The sequence below is a fragment of the Musa acuminata genome, chromosome BXJ3-8 (assembly GCF_036884655.1).
Source record: "Musa acuminata AAA Group cultivar baxijiao chromosome BXJ3-8, Cavendish_Baxijiao_AAA, whole genome shotgun sequence".
Classification (NCBI taxonomy): Eukaryota; Viridiplantae; Streptophyta; class Magnoliopsida; order Zingiberales; family Musaceae; genus Musa; species Musa acuminata.
This window is the reverse complement of record NC_088356.1, coordinates 22081404-22094624: the sequence shown is the minus strand read 5'-3', so window position 1 is coordinate 22094624 and position 13221 is coordinate 22081404.

The window sequence follows — 13221 nt, the reverse complement described above, 5'->3', positions numbered from 1 at the left end:
AGATTTGGGAGTCGTGCTGGGTAGCAAGGAGCCGATCTCCTTATATAGCGATAATAACGGGGCGATTACTCAAATAAGGGAACCCGGGTCTCATCAGAAGTGTTCTGAGGAGGTTCCAGCTTATCAGAGAGATCGTAGCCCGAGGAGATGTAGCAGTGGAAAGAGTTCCATCCGAAGATAACATTGCAGATCCACTGACAAAGCCGTTGTCTCAGATTGTCTTTAAGCATCACAAGGGTCTGATGGGGATCAGACATATAGGTGATTGGTTTTAGGTCAAGTGGGAGAATGCTAGTCATAGGTGCCCAGCAAGCCAATCACGTGAGTGATGGCACGTGTGACTTGATACAAAATCTTTTTGCTTATTATATTTTGGCGTATATCACTTTATAACTATTGCATAAATGCATACATATATTGTGATGTCCTTGGATTTGTGCAATGGGAATCGGATCGTGATGAGATCACGATAATGAGATCGATTCACCTTTAAACACATATCCTAAATGATCCCGGTCATAGGTTACTCGAGAGGGACATCGTGATAACCGGATAGACTGGTGTGCTGTATACCCGTCCATATGATGGATGCAGCTGGTCTCATAGCTGCTCGTGTAGGGACACTAGGGATACAGTACAAGTGCTCATTGGAGAATGAGTTCACTGATTGATCCGCTTACGGAATGATGGATGGTTGATGATGTCTTATTGTCAGACAGCGATTCCGTAGTCCTAGTGGTGTATCTGGTCCTTAGACTTGAGACACCAAGGATGTCCTGTATGAGTGCTCCACTCTTTGATACCAGACTTATAGGTTTGGCTGTCCCAAATCTAGTACAACTAGTCATTGGGAGTGGTAGTCGACCTTACGAGGGCTATTGAGTGTCGATAGAGGATCATCCACTCTCGGCGTCATGAGAGGAATATCCCATGTGTTCTTGCTCAGACAAATCCCTAGCCAGGGTCATTCGGGTTGAGAGAGAAAGAGTTCTCCGGGAGAATCCGATTAGAGCGAGACTCGAGTAGAAACCGTATGGGTCTGACAACACCATGCTCGATATACGGTCTCTGGGATATTAGATGGATAAGGGATTATAGGTACACGGTAACTGAGGACAGACAGGTCCAATGGATTGGATTCCCCTGTATCGTTTGGGGACTACGGCGTAGTGGCCTAGTACTTCCGTAGTCGATGAGTCAAGTGAATTATTATAGAGATAATAATTCACTAAGTTAGAAGGAGTTCTGACAGGTATGACTCACGGCCAGCTCGATATTGGGCCTAGAGGGTCACACACATATGGTAGGCATTGCGATGAGTAGAGGTTCGGATATGAGATATCCAACGGAGCCCTTGTCTTATTGGATGCAGATCCAATACCCACTAGGGGAGGACCCATTAGGGTTTGACAGGGGACCTCTATAAATAGGTGGGATTCAGAGCCTCATAGGCTAGAGTCTTTGCTTGCCTTTCCTATTCTCCTCTTCCTCTACACCTCAGATCAGGCCTGGAGTCTTGAGGAGCGTCGTCGCAACCCTACTGTATGGATCACCGCTAGAGAGGAGGACGCTTGACCTCCTTCACCCTCTCCTAAGGATCTGCAAGGAAACAGGGATATACGATCTCCCTAGGTAACACAATGTACTATATACGCAGTTTCATGTTTCGCGAATTTTTGCGTATCAATCTTTGCACGACGACGAACATCTTTTTGGGAATCGGGGATTTTGTTTTCTTGTTCTTCCGCTGCGCATGTGATGTCGCCCCCATGATTTCCCAACACAAGCGGTGCCTACTGTTGTTGGGCCCACGAGCACAAGCGATGCCTGTCGTTACTAGGCCCACATGCGAGCCACCAACAAAGGTGGTAGCAAGTCCCAATGGGCAGCGCTGGCCTGCTAGTGTGGCACCGCCCACGGGCAATGCGCCCATAGCGGTGCCTATAGGAGCTACACCCGCGAGTAGAGGCACAAACGACAGCGGTGCTTGCGGGTGCTGCTCCCGCTGGCTAAGTCGCCATAGGGCAAAGTCGCTTATGGGCACAGCGCCCATGAGCATAGCTGCTTGTGAGGGTGGTAGTGCCCATAAGGGCGACGCCGCCCATAGGAATAGTGCCCGTGGGCAAGGGCGTCGCCCCTCGCCCCTTGTAGTGGCCACCGTCGGTAGGGTGGCGATGGCTACAACATAGTAGGGGAGAAGAGAAGAGGGTTAGGGTTTTTTGGGCAAAAGATAGTTTTGCCCCTCAGAATTTCAAAAATTCTAAGTTCTGTCCTTTATCCAAATTACGAAATACCCCTTATAATTCAAAAAATTCCCTACATGTCTCTAATTTCAGAAAATATTAATTAATTAAAAGTTTAATTTATTATTATTATTATTATTATTATTATTATTATTATTATCTAGTAGTCTTAGATAATAATATTTACATGTGATGTTTGATGTGTGGACGGATGATCATAGACCGTGTGATGTGTATATTTATGATTATTATTATTGGGGTATGCGAGCCTCCATTTTATTTCTCATTTATTGTTAGGCCTTCATGCCTATGATTAAATTGTAATCATATGAGGAGGCGTAGTTGGAGCGTGGAAGCGATAGTAGGACACACGAGACAAACGATCGTGATACATGGAGATACATCGAGATGCTGACGGAACCCATTAGGACGAGATAGATAATCATACGGCATGGAGATGCACTGCTGCACCCATAGATCTTGATGTGAATGATTAGGCCCACTAGCTCAGGCCTGATCATATTAGACTATGGTCCATGATCATCTGGTGTAATTGCTCATGTGATGTGTGATTGCTTGTACACCTACTATATATATATATATATATATATATATATATATATATATATATATATATATATATATATATATATATATATATTTGCATGTGATGTAGATATATATTAAATATGTATGTGTGTGACATATCATATTAGGAGACCAAATCAAAGAAACCCCTCTCTCGATAATATTAAGTCGGTAAACGTGAGACAATTAGATTGACCCACGTGGCCTTTCATCGTCATAGGTAGGGACCGATTCTCGATGTAGGTTGAGTTAGTCAAGTCCCTCGAGGCTCACTTATGTCACGATTTGCTATCTTGCCTATAAAATAGAGATGTCATCGCTAACCCGAGGATATGGTATGCTTGGTCGAGTCCCTCGAGAGTATATCATCGAATCATACTCATCTTATAATGATGGTATTGACTTAACTGAACATCATAGTTGGTCAAGTCCCTCGAGACCATGGTGGTTCGGAGACCAAACAGAACGGGAATCACAAGGAGTTGTGATCGGCAAGAGTTACCTAGCTTTTGGGCTTAGTGTGATTGGTTGAGTCTCTCGAGGTTACACTAAGAAGTTGATTGGATCTCGATCCCCATTAGAAGTTTGCTAGAGACTTCTATTTCACATGCTGAGGGTGTCACGTGACTCACTAGTAAAATAGTGGGAGTAGATTAAGATAGAAGTCCATATCTTGATTATTTATTTTTATAAAATCTACATGTTATTTATTTCTACTCCATCTTTATTTTTAGAAATATATTGCTTTCAAATCCTTTACATGGCATTCTTGATATTAACTACCTAATTGGTCCAAATTATATAGATTGGCTTTGTAACTTGAGAATTGTTCTCACGGCGGAGAAAATCACGTACATCTTTAATACATTGATGCCTATGCCCGAGGAAAGGGCAAGCGAAGATGAGATCGCTCGCTATGTGAAGTACATAAATGACTCCACTCTTGCTCAATGTTACATATTGGGCTCCATGACTCCTAAGTTATAAAGATAGCATGAAAAAATGGATGCTAGATCCATTCTCTTACATGTCCGTAAACTGTTTGAGGAACAAGGAAGGACTCAACGATATGAGATATCCAAGAGCCTCTTCCATACTAGGATGACTAAGGGGATATCGGTTCAGAACCATGTCCTAAAGATGATTGAGTGGATAGAGAAACTCGTAGGTCTAGGAGTGGTCATAGAGGATAACATGTGTGTAGATCTTGTGCTTTAGTCCCTACCAAATTCTTTTTCATAATTTATAATAAATTTTAATATGAACAAGCTTAAGGTGACTCTCTCGGAGCTCCTCAATATGTTGAGGGAGGCAGAGAGCACTATCAAGAAAGAGAAGCCACTTCTCTACACTAGTGAGACCAGAAAGAAAAGGAAAGCAGAAAAGTCCCTTGAGAAGGGCAAGGGCAAGGGCAGACTAGGTAAAGCAAATGTTGCTAAGAAAGACCCAACAAAGGAAAAAGGCCAGTGCTTCCACTGTGACAAAGATTGAGACTAGAAGAGAAACTATAAAGAGTACCTTGTAGAGAAGGCGAAACAGAAGCTTGGAGAAGCTTCAGGTACATTCATGATCAGTCTCTATTTGTTAGACTCTTATGATGACAAATGAGTATTGAACCGGTAGTGCTTATCATATTTACAATTTGTTGTAGGTTCTGACAAGACCTAGGAGATTGACGAGAAGTAAGATAGACCTCAAGATGGGCAATGGAGCAAAAGCTACTACAATAACTATTGGCGAGGTCGCCCTACATTTATTTGGTGGAGCTATTGTTGCATTAGATGCATGCTATTTTATTCCTTCTATTATCAAAAATATTATTTCCATTTTATGTTTGACAGTGGATATAAATTATTTTTTGAGAATAATGGTTGTTCAATATTATTAGATGATGAGATCATCACGAGAGAAACATTGCATAATGGTTTGTTTATACTATATACTGCTCCACATATCATGAATGTAAGTGTGTCAAAGAGGAGATAAGATGAGGTGAATAGTCTATACCTATGACATTGTAGGCTAGGTCACATCCATAAGAGAAGGATTCAAAAGTTGCTAAATGATGGATATCTAGATCCGTTCGACTATGAGTCATATGCAACTTGCAAGCCTTGCCTTCGTAGAAAACTGACCAACTCTCTATTTAGTGAAACTAGAGAGAGAGTCAGTAAGCTGTTGGAACTCATACATAGTGATATATATAGACCTATGTCAACTCATGTTATTAGTGGTTACTCCTACTTCATTACCTTTACTAATGATTTCTCAAGGTATGGACATATGTACTTAATAAAGTACAAGTCCGAGGCCTTTAAGAAATTCAGAGTGTATAAGAATGAAGTGGAGAACTAAATTGGAAAGAGTATCAAGACTCTTCGATTAGATCGAGGAGGTAAGTACTTAAGTATAGAGTTTATCCAATTCCTCAAGGACCATGAGATTCTATCCTAATGGACACCTCCTTATACACCTCAGCTCAATGGTGTATTTAAAAGGAGGAATTGAACATTGCTAGAATTTATTGACTACCACTCCCAATGACCAGCTGTACTAGATCTGGGACAGCCAAACCTATAAGTCTGGTATCTGCATGTTAGTAAAATAGTGGGAGTATATTAAGATAGAAGTCCATAGTGGGAGTATATTAAGATAGAAGTCCATATCTTGATAGTTTATTTCTTGCAAAATCTGCATGTTATTCATTTCTGCTGCATCTTTATTTTCAGAAAATGTCGCTTTCAAATCCCTTACGTGGCATACTTGATGTCAACCGCCTCACTGGTCCAAATTATACGGATTGGCTCCGTAACTTGAGAATTGTTCTCACAGCGGAGAAAATCGTGTACATCCTTGATACAGTGATACCTACGCCCGAAGAAGGGGCAAACGAGGATGAGATCGCTCGCTACGTGAAGTACATTGATGACTCCACTCTTGCTCAGTGCTATATGTTGGGCTCTATGACTCCTGAGTTACAAAGACAACATGAAAAGATGGATGCCAGATCCATTCTCCTACATGTTCGCAAATTGTTTGAGGAACAGGGAAGGACTCAACGATATAAGATATCCAAGAGCCTTTTCCGCGCTAGGATGACTGAAGGGACACCGGTTTAGAACCATGTCCTAAAGATGATTGAGTGGATAGAGAAACTCACATGTCTAAGAATGGTCCTAGAGGATAACTTGTGTGTGGACATTGTGCTTCAGTCCCTATTAGATTCCTTTTCACAGTTCATAATGAATTTTAATATGAATAAGCTTGAGGTGACTCTCCCAGAGCTCCTCAATATGTTGAGGGAGGCAGAGAGTACTATTAAGAAAGAGAAGCCAGTTCTCTACACTGGTGAGACCAGAAAGAAAAGGAAAGCAGAAAGTTCCCTTAAGAAGGGAAAGGGCAAGGGTAGACCAGGTAAAGCAAAAGTTGCTAAGAAAGACCCAGTAAAGGACAAAGGCCAATGTTTCCACTGTGGTAATGATGGGCATTGGAAGAGGAACTGCAAAGAGTACCTTGCAGAAAGGGCGAAACAAAAGCTTGATGAAGCTTCAGGTACATTCATGATTAGTCTCCATTTGTCAGACTCTTATGATAACACATGGGTATTGGATACCGGTAGTGCTTATCATATATGCAATTCGTTGCAGGTTCTGGCAAGGCCTAGGAGACTAGAGAGAGGCGAGATGGACCTCAAGATGGGTAATGGAGCAAAAGTTGCTGTATTAGCTGTTGGCGAGGTCTCCCTACATCTGCCTAGTGGAGCTTTTATTGCATTAGATGCATGTTATTTTGTTCCTTCTATTATCAAAAACATTATCTCCATTTCATGTTTAACAGTTAATGGATATAAATTTGCTTTTGAGAACAATGGTTGTTCGATATTATTAGATGATAAGATCATCACGAAAGGAACATTGCATAATGGTTTATTTATGTTAGACACTACTCCACATATCATGAATGCAAATGTGTCTAAGAGGAAACGAGATGAAGTGAACAGTGTATACCTGTGGCATTGTAGGCTAGGTCACATCCATGAAAGAAGGATTCAAAAGTTACTAAATGATGGATATCTAGATCCATTCGACTACGTGTCATATGCAACTTGTGAACCTTGCATTCGTGGAAAATTGACCAACTCTTCATTTAGTGGAATTGGAGAGAGAGCCACTGAGTTGTTGGAACTCATACATAGTGATGTATGTGGACCCATGTCAACTCATGCCATTGGAGGTTACTCCTACTTCATTACATTTACTGATGATTTCTCAAGGTATGGATATGTGTACTTAATGAAATACAAGTCCGAGGATTTTGAGAAATTCAGAGAGTATAAGAATGAGGTGGAGAACCAGACTGGAAAGAGTATCAAAACTCTTCGATCAGATCGAGGAGGTGAGTACTTAAGTACATAGTTTACTCAGTTCCTCAAGGACCATGGGATATTATCCCAATGGACACCTCCTTACACACCTCAGCTCAATGGTGTCTCTGAAAGGAGAAATCGTATGTTATTAGATATGGTACGGTCCATGATGAGTTTCGCTGACCTACCCATCTTATTCTAGGGATATGCCCTAGAGACCGCAGCTTACCTTCTGAACAGAGTTCCAACTAAGTCGGTAGTGTCTACACCATATGAGATATGGAAAGGGAAGAAGCCTGATCTTAAGGTTGTTAAGATTTGGGGCTGTCCTGCCAACATTAAAAGACACAACCCCGATAAGTTAGAATCAAGGACAGAGCGATGCAAATTTGTGGGACACCCCAAGGAAACTTGTGGGTATTATTTCTATCATCTCGAGGATCAAAAGGTCTTTGTAGCTAAGAAAGCAGTGTTCCTTGAGAAGGAACATATTCTTGGCGGAGACAGTCGGAGAATGATAGAGTTGAGCGAGGTTGGAGAACCAAGCTCAAGCACCACTCTACAGCCCAAGTCTGTTCAGGTACCTAATACACAATTTTCAACTTTACGCAGGTCTGATAGAGTATCTCATCTTCCTGAGAGATATGTGGGACATATTAGAGGAGAGGATGTTGAGGATATTGATCCTCAGACCTACGAGGAGGCTATTATGAGTATAGACTCCGGGAAGTGGCAAGAAGCCATGAATTCTGAGATGGATTCTATGTACTCAAATAAGGTTTGGAACCTAGTTGATGTGCCCGAAGGTATTGTACCTATCGATTGCAAATGGATCTTTAAGAAAAAGATCGGAGTAGATGGAAAGGTAGAGACCTATAAAGCAAGGCTAGTGGATAAGGGGTATCGTCAAAGGCAAGGTGTTGACTATGACGAAACCTTCTCACTCGTAGCAATGCTAAAATCCATCAGAATTCTATTGGTTATTGCAGCACACTATGATTATGAGATCTGGAAGATTGATGTGAAAACCGCATTCCTCAACGGGAACCTCGAGGAGGAGGTGTATATGATGCAACCTGAGAGATTCGTGTCCAAGAACTGCCCAGATAAGGTGTGTAGGTTGCTTAGATCCATTTATGGACTAAAGCAAGCTTTCCGAAGTTGGAACATAAGATTTGATGAGGCAATCAGATCTTATGACTTCGTTAAGAACGAAGATGAGCCTTGTGTATACAGAAAGGTAAGTGGGAGCACTATCACCTTTTTGGTGTTATATGTGGATGACATCCTCATCATTGGGAATGACGTAGGAATGCTATCCACAGTAAAGACTTAGTTATCTAGACACTTCTCCATAAAGGACTTAGGGGAAGCATCCTATATCTTGGGGATTAGAATCTATAGAGATAGATCCAAAAGGATGCTTGGCTTGTCCCAGTCCAGGTACATAGAAACCATTGTCAAAAGGTTTGGCATGGAAAATTCCAAGAGAGGTCTCATACCGATGAGACATGGGATATTGCTTTCTACGAGTATGTCCCCAAAGACTCCAGAAGAAAGGGCGAACATGGATATGATACCTTATGCCTCAGTAATAGGGTCTATCATGTATGCCATGCTATGTACTAGGCCTGATATAGCGCATGCTCTGAGTGTCACGAGCAGGTATCAGGCGGATCCAGGCTTGGAGCACTGGAAAGCAGTAAAGTGTATCCTTATGTACTTGAGAAGGACTAAGGATCTTTTACTAGTATATGGAGGTAATAGCCTTAAGGTTGAAGGCTACACTGACTCAAGTTTTCAGTCTGATGTCGATGATAGCAAGTCGAATTTAGGGTATATGTACACCTTGAATGGAGGAGCAGTGTGTTGGAAGAGTTCCAAGCAAGATACCACTGCTGACTCGACCATAGAGGCGGAGTACATTGCTGCATTAGATGTAGCAAAGGAGGGAGTCTGGGTGAAGAAGTTCATCACAGATTTGGGAGTCGTGTCGGGTAGCGAGGAGCCGATCTCCTTATATTGTGATAATAACGGGGCGATTACTCAAATAAGGGAGCCCGGGTCTCATCAGAAGTGTTCTAAGGAGGTTCCAACTTATCAGAGAGATCGTAACCCGAGGATATGTAGCAGTGGAAAGAGTTCCATCCGAAGATAACATTGCAGATCCACTGACAAAGTTGTTGTCTCATTTTGTCTTTGAGCGTCACAGGGGTCTGATGGGGATCAGACACATAGGTGATTGGCTTTAGGTCAAGTGGGAGATTGCTAGTCATAGGTGCCCAGCAAGCCAATCACGTGAGTGATGGCACGTGTGACTTGATACAGAATCTTTTTGCTTATTATATTTTGGCGTATATCACTTTATAACTATTACATAAATGCATACATATATTCTGATGTCCTTGGATTTGTGTAATGAGAATCAGATCGTGATGAGATCACGATAATGAGATCGATTCACCTTTAAACACATATCCTAAATAATCCCGGTCATAGGTTACTCGAGAGGGACATCGTGATAACCGGATAGACTGGTGTGCTGTATACCCGTCCATATGATGGATGCAGCTGGTCTCATAGCTGCTCGTGTAGGGACACTAGGGATACAGTACAGGTGCTCATTGGAGAATGAGTTCACTGATTGATCCGCTTACGGAATGCTGGATGGTTGATGACGTCTTATTGTTAGACAGCGATTCCGTAGTCCTAGTGGTGTATCTGGTCCTTAGACTTGAGACACCAAGGATGTCCTGTATGAGTGCTCCACTCTTTGATACCAGACTTATAGGTTTGGCTGTCCCAGATCTAGTACAACTGGTCATTGGGAGTGGTAGTCGACCTTACGAGGGCTATTGAGTGTCGATAGAGGATCATCCACTCTCGGCGTCATGAGAGGAATATCCCATGTGTTCTTGCTCAGACAAATCCCTGGCCAGGGTCATTCGGGTTGAGAGAGAAAGAGTTCTCCAGGAGAATCTGATTAGAGCGAGACTCGAGTAGAAACCGTATGGGTCTGACAACACCATGCTCGATATACGGTCTCTGGGATATTAGATGGATGGGGGATTATAGGTACAAGGTAACCGAGGACAAACAGGTCCAATGGATTGGATTCCCCTGTATCGTTTGGGGACTACGGCGTAGTGGCCTAGTACTTCCGTAGTCGATGAGTTAAGTGAATTATTACAGAGATAATAATTCACTGAGTTAGAAGGAGTTCTGACAGGTATGACTCACGGCCAGCTCGATATTGGGCCTAGAGGGTCACACACATATGGTAGGCATTGCGATGAGTAGAGGTTCGGATATGAGATATCCGACGGAGCCCTTGTCTTATTGGATGCAGATCCAATACCCACTAGGGGAGGACCCATTAGGGTTTGACATGGGACCTCTATAAATAGGAGGGATTCAGAGCCTCATAGCAGGCTTGGAGTCTTGAGGAGCGTCGTCGCAACCCTGCTGTGTGGATCACCACTAAAGAGGAGGACGCTTGACCTCCTTCACCCTCTCCTAAGGATCTGCAAGGAAACAGGGATATACGATCTCCCTAGGTAACACAATCTACTCTATACGCAGTTTCATGTTTCGCGGATTTTTGCGCACCAATCTTCGCACGACGACGAACATCTTTTTGGGAATCGGGGATTTTGTTTTTCTTGTTCTTCTGCTGTGCATGTGATGTCGCCCCCATGATTTCCCAACAGGTACCGCCCAGCACAAGCGATGGTACCGCTAGGACCCGGGAAACCCGGGATGAGACCTTTTTAGGCTCCAAGTTTGAATCAACTTGAGACCTATAAATACCCCTCTCATCCCTGGTTAAAACATGCAAACACAGAGAGTTTAAAAGTGAGAAAACGTTGTTGTAATCACTTAAGAAATCCCCTCCTCTAAGTTCTAAGTGTAGAATTTTGTTTAGGGAGGAGTGTATGCTTGTAAAGGTTATCTCCTAAACCTGTGAAAGAGAAGAGGAGTGTAAAAGGGTAGTTGGTCTTCGCCCATTGAAGAAAGACCGATAGTGGATGCTGGTGGCCTTGACGGAAGTGGAATCAGTGGAGTGGATGTAGGTCACGATAACCGAACCACTATAAAAATTTAGTTTGCATTTCTTTTGAGCAATTTACTTCAACTGCAAACTACCTTCTTATTGCTTTCACTATGCTCCCTTATGCTTCCAAGTTAACATCTTCCAAGATCAGTTTTTAACGTATGAAAGATTTTTCAAACCGATATGATTTTAACGCTGCATTAATTCACCCCTCTTAGTCCCCTGTTCCTAACAAGTAGTTGGTCTTATAGCTACTTGTGTGGGAAACTAAGGATATGGTGCATGTGCTCATTAGAGAATGAGTTCACTGAATAATCCACTTACGGAATACTGGATAGTTAATGATACCTTATCATCAAACAACGATTTCGTAGTCCCAATTGTGTATCTGGTCCTTAGACTTGAGATACCAAGAATCCATTGTTTAAGTTCTCCATTCTTTGATACTAAACTTATAGATTTGGAAGTTCAAGATCTAGTATAGTTGGTCATTGAGAATGACAGCCAACCTTATGAAGGCAATTGTATATTAGTAAAGGATCATCCACTCTTGGTATCATAAGAGAAATATCTTGTATATTCTCACTTAGGTAAATCCTTGGCCAAGATCATTCGAATTAAGAGAGAAGGAGTTCTCCAAGAAAATTCGATAAGAGTGAAACTTGAATAGATTCCGTTATGGGCCTGGCAGCACCATGCTCGATATACGATATTTGAGATATCAGATGGATGAGGGACTATAAATATATGATAATTGAGGGCAGAGAGGTCCAATGGATTAGATCTCTTTGTATCATTTGGGGACTATGGTGTAGTAGCCTAGTATATCCATAATCGATGAGTTGAGTGAATTATTATGGAGATAATAATTCACTGAGTCAGAAGGGGTTCTGATAGGTGCAAGTCATGACTACCTCGATATTGGGTATAGAGGGTTACATACATAAGGTGGATGACACGATAAATAAAGGATTGGATATGGGATATCCAATCAACCCCTGTTTTAATATATCCATTGGGTGAGACCCAATAGAGCATGGAGAGGTTATTGGATGAGGATCCAATATGTTGAATCCTGAATTTTGATAATGAAATCAATTAATGAGTTTACGATCTAATCTACTATTTAAGAAAAGTGATACAGGACTAACTTGGATCATGAAAAGGCAAAATGATTGAAGCAAAAGAATCAAATATTGGGTCGGAGTCAGAGATCGGGCATTGGGCTGAAAGAATCAGACATTGCACCAAGATCGAATGTTATGGGAGTCAACATGCCAATGGATCGGGCGATACACTTAAGATTCGGATGACGTGCCGGAAGTTTGAATGATGTTCATGTAGGAAAATCTAGGGGGCAATATCATATGTGTAGTGGAAGAATATAAAAATAAAATACCCAAATTTCCCTAAGAAGTGTTCATCGTCATGCAAAGATTAGTACACATAACCCCACAAAACTTAAATCCACATGTGAGATAATGTTTTACCTAGGGAGATCATATATCCCTAAATCCCTGTAGATTTATAAGAGTGGATGAAGGAGGTCAAGTGTCCTCCTCTCTAACGGTGATCTACACAGCAGGATTGCAATGACGCCCCTCAAATCTCCAAGCCTACTATCTGAGGAGGAGAAGGAGAGAGGAGAATAGAAGATGACAACTAAAAGAAGTTTTAGCCTATGGGGTTTTGGTTTTCTCCTATTTATAGAGGTCCCCTATCAAATTAACCCTAAAGGATCTTGTCCTATTAGGTATTTAATCTCAATCCAACTATCAAAGCCTCTTAAATTAGTGGATCTCTATCAAATAATCTCTCATTGGCTCTTATTGGATCTCATCCATAGGATCTAATAATTCAAAGGCTTATTTGATATCCAATAACTCCGGTGGAAATCTCATATCTGAACCTATACTCGTCGCAATGCCTACCATATGTGTGTTGAAAAATCTATAGGGTGACATCACATG